Source organism: Manacus candei, unplaced genomic scaffold (genome assembly GCF_025592945.1).
Source record: "Manacus candei isolate 608988 ecotype Guabito, Panama unplaced genomic scaffold, ASM2559294v1 h1tg000008l, whole genome shotgun sequence".
Lineage (NCBI taxonomy): Eukaryota > Metazoa > Chordata > Aves > Passeriformes > Pipridae > Manacus > Manacus candei.
The window spans coordinates 1,687,842-1,699,270 of NW_026138056.1; positions in this window are offsets into that span (position 1 = coordinate 1,687,842).

Sequence of the window (11,429 nt, forward strand, 5' to 3'; positions counted from 1 at the left end):
TTTTGTGTCAAAACCACTAATGAACCTATAAAACAAGATAGATCACAAGACCAGTACTAGAGAGGAAATCTATTAATAAATGTTTTTCAATCCCATTTGACATTTTCATAAACCAGTAAAAATTAGTAAATGAAAAGACTTCTAAAAAACCTTACATTTGTTCCAAAATATTTATGCATTTAGTAGTTATGAACCTGATAAAATTTTAAAACATCTGATTGTTAGAATTAATTTAAATTCATCTTCAGCAAAGATGATTTTATTATGCTTTAGTAAAGAAAAAACAACCCAAACATTCTTTTTTTTCATTACCCTAAACAGATTTGAGAAACTACCTCCAGCCTGTTTTACTTCTGTATTGTCATTTCTGAAAGTGGGAATTGTACTCAATTAAGGTCACAGTTAAAAACAAAGAAATTATGAAAACAAGTTGAGAGAGCGTGGGTTGTTCAGCCTGGAAAAAAAAAGAGTCTGGAGAGGCTTAAAGCAGCTGTCCAGTACCTAAAGAAGGCCTACAGAAAGGCTGGGGATGGACTTTTTATAAGGACATGTAGTGATAGGAAAAGGGAGAATGGCTTTAAACTGAAAGAGGGTGGATTTAGATTAGATATTAGGAAGAAAATCTTTACTGAGACACTGGAACAGTTTGCTCAGAGAAGCTTTGGATGCCCCATCCCTGGGAAGTGTTCAAAGCCAGATTGGATGGGACTTTGAGCACCCTGGTCTGGTGGAAGAGGTTACTAGGTGTTCTTTAAGGTCCCTTCAATCCAAGCCATTCTATGATTTTGTGAAACAAAAAAGTAAAAAGAAGAAGTGTGATATTTTGTAAAACCAATCCTGGAAAAAACAGGCCATCTACACATTGAAGCTATTATTTTCAAATGCTGAATAGTAAAACCATGAGAAATTGTATTTTTAATAGAATTAAATTATATTACTCGGAAAGGATTATATTTCTTGTTAAACTGGAGGTAAAGAGCCTAAGTATGTACAGTATTATGAATTATGGAAATACGTTCCTATCTACTTTCTTTCTGAAGTTCATGCATTTTGCCACACAACATTTGAAAACTTTTGGAAGAAGGTTTGGCCTAATGAGTCCCAGTATGCCGTGCAATGTTAGGATGAAAAGTCTATTATGCTTCTACTTTGATCTTTTTATGGACAATTTTCTGAGCATACTTGCTTGTGTTACTTTTATACACTTCTTCTTTTACCTGCATTAATCATTTTTAGTTTCATACCTTGTTGGGTTTCAAAATATGATATCTGCAGAAAGAAATTTGAGTGGTCTCTGCAGCAGGCCATGGAGAACAGAAACTGGAAAAAACCCTCTTCACTAACCTCATCTCTGTGGACTCTTCCTGCCTTCTTCAGGAGGATTTAAAGAGACTCCTTACATGATGTTATCACATACCCTGCCTGAGCCAGAGAATCCACATCCTGATCTCATCAGACCTCTACATAAAACCCATTGTGTTCCCCCCTTTGCATATGTATACTCTGTATCCCTTGCATCCTGTAGATCCAATACATAACCCCCCTGTAAAATCCCCAAGATAAAGTAGGTTTTTTTCCATGAGTTAATTCCTAAGACCCCAAGATGTGTTAACCTGGGTTTTCCCTTATGTCATCCTTGTGAAACCCCCCAATTTTAATAGCATGAATATGTAAAGTCCCTGTTAAATATATAAACCCTAAATCCTTTAAATATGAAGTTGTATGTCCAATAAATGATTCCAGTTTTCTCGCCTCCCTGGAATCGTCTTAGCTTTATTGACCTCTGCAATACCTCTTTCTTTTATCCCCTCATCATTTGGTCATGTTCTCTAATTTTGGTCACTTTGGTCAACTTTCTTCAAATCCATGTGACTTGAAGAAAAAAAGTAGGACACAAAGATTTTCTTTGAGTGATAAGCACCGAGGAAGATACAGTAACATGCACAGTGAATAGTTCTCTTAAATTCCATGCATTTTAATATTTTTTAAAAATGTGCTATAGCACTTTTTTGTTAAATCTATAATAGTTTAATTCTGTTTTGCTAATTGCTGTCAAACCTAAAGGTAAGTATGTTGTAAAGAAAAAATTGTATTTTAGGTTATGTACTTCTACACACATACACACATACATATATTACTGTTCTAAAAGTTCCTCATTGGTGGAATCTTTCCATGAGTAAGAACAGAGGCTGACAGGGCTTTTGTGAAGTTAATAGGTACAGATCTTTCATGACATTATTTATATTCAGATGCTTTCACCAATCCTTATGAGGTTCATCAAACCTCTAAATATCACTGCCTGAAATTATGCTAAATGTATTCAATCTGGGATTACACGGAACATGCTGTTTGCTGGAGATGATGTGCATTGGAAATATATTTGTAGTTCTAGCAAGCCTTTCACAAAAAAAATGTTATTCTGGCCTGAACTGTTACAGTGCTGTGACCCATGAGTCCACAGATTTTTCTCTCTTTAGTACTTGACTTCCTTTTCAGTGTCGTGCCTTTGGTCAGGTGGCTTTGATGTGTGCCAGAAAAAGATTAAGATTACGTACCTGTAACACTTTCTTATTATCTTCTGTACTTGCATGCAAGAACATTTGCCTTTAAAATTCAGTATAGACATATGAAAAGGATAATATTCAGTGGAAAGGTTAAGTCAGTAATAGTTCTAAATCTAAAAGTTTAGAACAGAGAATATGGAACTTCTAGCTTGAGAAAGCAATACAAACAGTGAACTACACTCTATGATATTCCCATTCAGAAAAAAATAACTGTTATATCAGTTTCTCCAGGGCACAAAACTTCCCTTTTTATGTTATACCTTTTCTAGCTTGAATGAGAAGTGCATGAACTAACAATTAGCAGAGTATTTTCATTCTAAAACTCCATGATTTTTCTGGTTTGTTTTTGCTAAATGCACAAAAGCTTTCCAAATGTATGATTGTGCTTCATATATCGAATATATGCATCATATCTTATGCATCCTCCAGTGCACCGGTATGCTTAAATGAGTAGCTTAGATCGTTACTGCATCAAGCGTTTAATTGGAAACTAACCTTAAGAAGAATTTTCCATTTAAAAATATCATAGGGCCAGTTTGCTTTTGGCCAAATCAAAGAAATATACCCACTCAACAGTGCTGCAGCAAACTGTGCTGTAAATCTAAAAATATTTAGGAAGAAAAGACTAGCATCTTTTGAGCTCTAGCATCTCCTTTCTATTGTCTGAAAATTAGTTAGGAGTAAAAAATAAGTCTTCCCTTTCCTTGTCTCTCCCACAGGGCACTCTCTAAAGAAAATGGCTAAATCTTCAGCAGCCAAATATATCTTTTCCTATGGGTGAAATGTTTTATTATGGGAAGTCAGGCCTGAAGAAATGGCAATTAAGGAGGACTTTGAGTTATACTGTGCATTAGTTCTAAAGGAAAATCAAGCAATTTTTTCTCTTTAGGATCACCTTTAAGAGAGGGATACCAGTAATAGTAAATTATTTTTTTTCACGAAGTAGTGACAGTAGTCACTACTTCATTCATGTGACCCTTACTTCTGTCCCAATGTTCCTGTTTAGAAACCATCATGTGTAGAGATATAGGAAAATGTAACTGACTTAGCCAGGAGTTGATTTTTTTTTTCTCTACCATCCTGAATTTTTGACTTTAAATATAATAAAAGCTGCTTCTACATGACTCAGATTAGTTTGTAAAGAAATACCTAATAATACAATACAGACACAGAAAAAAATCAACTTTGTAAGAAAAAAACACATGGAAAACTGAAGCTGACTTTCTTATCCCCTGTGTGGACACAAAGGCAAACTACAATATCTAAGTTTCGAAGGATTAAACTTACTGAGGGAGTTGGGAGAACTAAAACATGAAGTTTCTGCTTCCATATATGCAAACAATGTGAACAAATGAAAGAATGGAAAGAAAATTAATAAATAAAATATATCTTCTTCATTACTTTTGTGTCAGTGTTGTACCCAATTGCGTTTGTAATGTTTTACCTGAGAAGTCCGGGATGAGCTTCAATTAAAAAGGACTGTGACATTAAAGTTTTTTTAGGAGCATATTTTCAGTTCTATGCGCAGTATTTTCATAGATAAAGAACTACGGAGCAGTCACAATTATAGTTTCTGTTTATATTCCTTAATGACAGACATTTGAAACCAAATTTTAAATATGCAAGACTTTCATTAACTGTCCAACTCATAAGGTTCCCTCTTTCCCTGAATGCATTAAAAGACTCTCATGCAACATATAGTTAATATTTTCTATTTTTCTTCTCATGTAGATTGGAATGAAGATTGATGTAAACTGTGAGAATTTTAATAGCTTGAATTAATAAAAATGGAATGTTTACTCCATTATTTTTGAAGATCATGGTGAGTTTTAGCTCCCAGCTATCTTGAGCCTGCCAAGTTATATGTCTAGTCCTCATTCTCATTGAAGTCCTGTTCACATTCCAAAAACACTGTTGCATTTTCTCATACATTTTAAAATTTTTTTTTTAATTTTAACCCAGAATATGCAAAAAGCATGTCTGTGAAAAACACAAATGAAGAAATGCAACAATAGCAGATTTTTTAGAGCTAAAAAAGAGTAAAGCATTATAATTACACTTTCTACACTTTCAGCTTAATTTTTATTTAATTTTTAAAAATTAATATAGAGGTATATTCTGATCATGGTGAAAAATAATGCAATTTTGACCCTAGAAATTTACAATAAGTTAAAAGACTTCATGTTTTCCTTTCATACATATATGACATTAAGATTTGTTTATGTTCAGTATTTTCTAACTTACTGCTGCTTGTTATGTGATACAAGGTTTGAATAATGATCTAAAGCAAAGTCAGTATTGTGAAACACAGTGGAGCAGAAACAAATAACTGACATCATCCCTTTTGATGGAAAAATGTGCAAGAGACATCTAATATTTTTTAAAAAAGAAGTTCCAGATATTACTTGCTGATGACAGAAAAATGCATCCTCTTGAAAATTGGTAAATATACTGCGAACACCTTTGTACCTTGAGAATATTTTTGAAAAAAAAACCCCAAAACCTGTAAAGTTAGATTTTAAAAAAAAAAGCATTTCCATTAAAAATTAAAGAGAAAATACTAGAATAGATTTTTGTGCCTGTCCAGAAGACTCTGCTCTTCTATGCAGCATTAAAAAAGGACTGTGAGAATGAATTTTTCAGTTTGGCAACAAAACTGGGAGAAAAGAATTTCAAAGAAAAAAAAAAAGAAAAAAAAATTTCCTTACCAGAAAGGGAGATTGAAAAAAATTAAATCGTATTGTTATTGAACATATTTTCTGTTCATCTGAAAGCTTAGCAGTTTGAGACATTTAAAAGAAAGGAACCAGACAGATCTGGGTAACCTACCTGAACAAAGGTTTGAACAGTGAAAAACTGTGAGAAAGGAAAGAGTTCATTCCAGACCTAAATGAAGGTAAAGGTTTGAAAATAGTGCACCAACAAAATTCCACTGTGCAAGCTGTGGGAAAGAAGTCAACTGCTTACACCAGTGCCATCTCAAGTTATGGGAACATCTGAGATGCCCTGTGAATATCCATGACATGACTTGTATAGAAACAGTACCCCAGAAGTACGACTTTGGGACGCTCACCACTGAGAAGACCAGAAGAAGAAGGACCAGTGGGATGCTGTCAGAATCCAAGTAGTGGTGGTATCTTTACCTTTTCACTTAATATCTCTCTCTATTTCTTCCTATTTCTATCTTTCTCTCTCTCCCTCATATTTACCGTTACTATTGACTTTGGCATATGGTCTCGTTTGTGCCTTAATTTGGGCAGAGGTATGTTTTAATAATCATATCCTAACACCTGGTTTAGTGGAAAGTGTCCCCATCCGTGGCAGGAGGGTTGGAACTAGATGATCTTTAAGGTCCCTTCCAACCCAAGCAATTCTATGATTCCATGAACTTGTAAGTTATACAAAGTGGCTATATTTTTATTAACAGAACAGAAACACACTTGTGTTTTGAAAACAATTTTACTTTACTAACAATAAGCTAGGTAAAATTTTCTATGGTTTTTAATCGAGTTGCGTCGTTCTTGTATTCTTGACTTTTCATTGCTAAATAGTGTAATGAATGACAGTATTGGAAACAACTCTCATCAACCATGGAGAAATTTATTAATTCTTACCTCTTTGGAACAGTTCAGCATACTGCTGTACAGCTAGGGTTGTATTGAATAATTCAAGTAGTCCCAAAAAATTGATACACTGCTTTATAAGAGATCACAACAATAGAATAATGGTGGAATAAATATGTTTAAATAAGACAATGGGGTAAATTGACTCTGACTTATATTTTTTCCACTGTTCAGACTACTCCAGAAAGAAGTGTTTGACTATTGGAATGAAGACCTTTGTATTGGGTTTTTGTGCCAAGGTTTTGGTAGCAGGGAGAGGGCTGCAGAGGTAGCCTCTGAGAAGACAACAGAAACTGACCCCATGTCCGACAGAGCCAGTTACAGACAGCTCCTAAAAGAGCCTGCCTCTGGCCAAAGCTGTGCCATCAGCTGTTGGCTCCTCTGTGATATCACGTTTAGGAATGGGTAAAAATGCTGCACATCAGTTGTGAGAAAGAAGAGTGAGAAAAAGTGAAACAAACAAACAGAAGAAGGTAGGGAGAAGGTGCTCCAGGCACCAGAGCAGAAGTTCCTCTGCAGCCCTCTGGAGAGGACTGTGGTGAGGCAGGCTGTCTTCCTGTAGCCCACGGAGGTGTATGATGGAGCAGAGATGTACACTGTAGCCCATGGAGGGCCCCACGTCAGAGCAGGTAGACATGCCAGGAGGAAGGTGCAGCTGGTGGACAAACCATGCAGGAGCAGATTTTCTGGCAAGACCTGCAGCTTAGAATTCATGCTGGAGCAGTCTGTTCCTGAGGGATCATGCCTCATGGGAAGGACCCACATTGGATCAGTTCATGGGTTGTATCCTGTGGGAGGGACCACATGTTGAGAAAGAAGCAGTGGCAGGGAGGAGATGTTATGGACCTCATTCCCCATACTCCTGTGCTACTTGAAGTAAAGAGGTAGAGGAGTCAGGAGTGAAGACTGAAGTTTAACATGGTGTCATGGGTTGAGACTGGCTCCCCCTGAGGGTCGGGGGCTCAGAGGTGATTGGGTGCCAGGGCAGTGTTCCCTGGAGAGCCAATCACCCCTCGTCTTGTTCGCTTCTGCTTAAAATCATATATATACATATATACACAGCACCGGAAGGTGTTGGCAGTTTTTCTGTTGGTGTCTGCTGCGTGTAGGTGTAGAAGACCGGAGGGTGGCTGGGCTCCTTCTTTTCTCCTCCTCCAGGTGGGGAGAGGGGAGCCCTGTGGCGCCCCAACTCTGCCTAGGCCAAAGTTAGAGACAGCATTGGAGTGAGTGTGTGTTTGTGAGGGATGTGACTCACAAACAACTGGTAAGCGAGAGAGAGAGAGAGGCAGGCCTTGTGGCCAGGCCCTCTTCTTCTTTCCCCCTGGGAAAGCCAGGCTGCAGAAGGGGGCTGTTTTTCCCTCTCGCTTTTTAGTGGGAGTGGATGCATTGCTTCTCAGCATTGAAGCAGAACCAAGTGGACGTGCTAATAACAAAACAGCTTGGAGCCAGAGAAAGAAATCCCAGGCGAAATTGGAGACGGGCCAAAGGGCTCGGGAGTTGTCCTGCCGAGGTTTGACCTGGGGCAGCCGGAAACTGGCTTGGAAGAATGACAATTCCAAATGCCTACTGTGATAAGCTACGGTAAAGCAGCAGTGAACCGAGGTATGAGACCGAGAGGGAGAGATCACACAGCAGAAATGACACAGGATGAAAGAGAAAGGACTCAGAGCTGCCTTCTTGGACTTTGTGAGGAAGGAAGGACTTCCACAAACAGCTGAAGGTTGGTGGGGGAGTGTTCAGGGGCCCCGAACGCTCCCACGAGAGAGAGACTGCGTTACCTATCAGCCTTGAAAGGCTTTTCCTGGACTAAAGTTAAAAGGAGAAGCTTCGAAGGGACTGAAAGAAGTGTAATAATATATATATAGCCGCTTTTAGTTTGTACAGTATATTTATTTGTGTAAAGAAAATGTATATATGCTTCCCACTTTCCCTATAGAAGCCTCTGACCTGAAAGTTTTCGATGTTGGGATAAAATGTAGGAAGGGGTGGGGAAGACTGGAAATTGGATTTTATATTTCTAATGTGGCTCAAAGTGCCATACATGGGAAGAAGGGGGAGGGAAAGGTGGTTTTTGTTTAGTTTTTTTATTTCTCACTATCTTACACTGTAATTAATTAGCTATATTTCCCCAAGTCAAATCTGTTGTGCCCATGAAAATACCTTATAAGAAATCACCCCATCCTTAGCTTGATTCTCAAGCTCTTTAATCCTATTTTCTCCCCCTCTCCTGTGGTGAGGCATCTCAGAGGGCACCTGGCAGTCAACCACGGCTAACACACCACAACACTGTAAAAAGAGAATCTGATCAATGATTATTTATATGTAATTACATGTAAGCTTTCATAAGGCATTTAAGTTGGGAAAAAAATTATTGTTCCATTAGATACAGTAAAAGCATCTAATACTTCCTATTCTGCTCAATCTGATTTTTAACAATATATCTGACAACACATAAAAGGAGTAAAATATGGTGCAGAATTAGCGCACAGTAAGGAAAGAATAAAATATGAGAATAATCACATAAATTTATGGTTTTATGTTAAGAAAAAATCGTGATTTTTCAAAATACCTGTCTAAGATACATCAAAGTACATTAAAAATTCTGGGTTTCTTTTTTTCTTTTAAATGCAGACAGCTCAAAGTCTGATATTTTTCCTTATTCTAATTTATTTTCTTAGAGTATTACCATGACACTATTTGGTCCACACAATTTTTTTAATTTTTTTTTTCTTCCTAAGAGAGAGATCCATGATTTTATTGATCTCTAATCAATGCCCAATAGAACATTAGGGAACAACTAAGGGCCTTCAGGAATATGCTGCTATTTCAAAATTCTCAAAGCTCCACTTCTTAAATTCCATTTGTAGTTACCAATAAAGCAGTACAATGTTTAATGAGAAGCTATGTAAAACATCAGCTGTTGAATCCATTTGTATTTTTATTGATTATCTGACTGGAAGAAAAGCATTAATTTACTAACAGAAATACAGTCTATTGTATGTGTACCATTGCATTTTGTTGAGCTAATGAAACTAGCAAATCCATTTTTAACTTCTGATGTGTTCACTGATTGATGGTATGCAAATGCTTCTTCATTTTAAATTCTCTTACAAAGATAAAACCCAAAGCTTAAATGTTAAATAGCATGGTTTTGTTTGTCCTTTTCTTATCTACATTTTCTTCCTTTCAAATGTTAATAACTTTAAGAATTTTTTATCCAATCTTAGCATAAATAGTCATTCATGGTCCTTTTCTAATTATGATCAATAGATTCCTGAAATGGCAGTGCCTGGAAAATATTCTATTCATGATTAAAGGAGGCAAGTGAATCACATTTGCAGTCAAACATAGTTATATTTGTTGAATATATTTAGAATATCCCCCTAAATTAGTGTTATTTTTTAGATCATTTTGAATAGACCTTTTTGATTTCAAATGAATAAAATTTCTTTCCTTCTTCCTGAAGTCATGGGATAGAAGATCTGTAATGGTAAAAAGCATCCAAGAATCTTCATAGTTTCTGAGAAATAATTGCTTACTGGCATATTTTAAATTCTATATTGGAGATTTCTTTCCCTTTAAAGTGGGGAAAGTAGACTCCGGTTATTCTGAGACAACCTTTCAGTTGTGGAAGTCATGGAGATAGGAGGATTGGGGAATACAAGGGTAGATATTTCAGTAGAAAAAAAGTCACCAATTTTTAATTAAACTCTGATACCTCCCACCCTACCAAAGACAAAGTTCGGGGCTGGTCATATGTCCTTCACAGTTATCCTCTACTGTTAATCAAGTGAACAGTGGAATAAGTATGAAGTATGCATTGTTTTGGCATGTATCTTGAAAAGTGTTTACAAAGTATTGTAGAGGGAGACTGAGACATCCCTCAGATAAGCAGCACTTCAGTGCAGAAGGAGGAAGTCAACACAGCACAGTTAACTTGGATTCACAAAGGGAAAGTCCTATATAACTAATTCAATGTATTTCTATCATAAATTCATCTGCCTTGTGGAGAAAGGGAAGATGATATACATAGGTTTTCTGGGTTTTACTAAGGCTGTTGATACTGTCCCTCACAGCATCCTTCTGGACAATTTGTTCAACTGTGGGATGAGTTTGTTTACACTGCACTGGCTGAAGGGCAAAGTTCAAAAGGTTGTAGTGAATGGGGCTACATCTGACTGGCAACTGATCATCAGCGGTGCTCCTCAGGGTTCAATTCTAGGGCTAGTTCTGTTCAATCCATTTATCAATTATCTGGATGCAGGAGCTGAATACACCGTTAGCAGATTTGCTGATGATACCAAACTGGGAGGTGCTGTTGGCTCTCTTGAGGGATAAGATGTCTTGCAGAGGGATCTATAAAGAACAGAGCATTAGGTGATAATTTCTGGGATGAAATTTAAAAAGAAAAAATGCTGGATCCTGCATCTAGGAGATGCAGAATATTGGGCACAAGTATAAATTGGGAGAGGAATGGCTGGAGAGCAGTCTCGCAGAAAGGCATCTGGGTGTGCTGGTTGACAGCAGGCTCAATGTGAGGCAGCAGAGTGCCCTGGAAGTCCGGAGGGCAAACCCCATCCTGCGTGCTTGAAACACAGTGTAACCAGCTGGTCAAAAGAAGTGATTGTCTCACTCTATTCAGTGTTGCTGTGGTCTCATCATGAGCACTGTGTGCAGTTCTGGGTCCTACCATTTAAGAAGGATGTGAAGGTCTGGAATGAATACAGAGAAGGACAACAAAACTGGTGAAAGGGCTGGAAGGAGGAGTAACTAAGGACTAAGGAGTTTGGTCTTGTCTAGTTTGGAGAAAAGGAGGCTGAAAGGCCATCTCAATTGCCGTCTGCAGCTTCCTGAGGAACAGAAATGGAGAAGGAGGTGCTGAACTTTTTTCCCCAGTGTGCAGTGACAGGATGCATAGGAATGGTTCAAAGTTGTGCCATGGGAGGTTAAGACTGGACATTAGGAAGCATTTCTTTACCTAAAGGGTAATCAAACACATGAACAGGTTTCCTAGAGAGGTGGTCAATGTCCCAAGCCCGTCAGTGTTTAAGAGGCATTTGGACAATGCCCTTAATAACATGCTTTAACATTTCATCAGCTCTGAAGTGGTCAGGCAGTTGAACCAGATGATTGTTATACATGCTTTCCAGATGAGTTATTCTATTATGTTCTAAACACAGTGTTACCCACTGTTTTCCTGTCAACTACTAGGTGACCACAAAACCACATAAATCACTCTTTC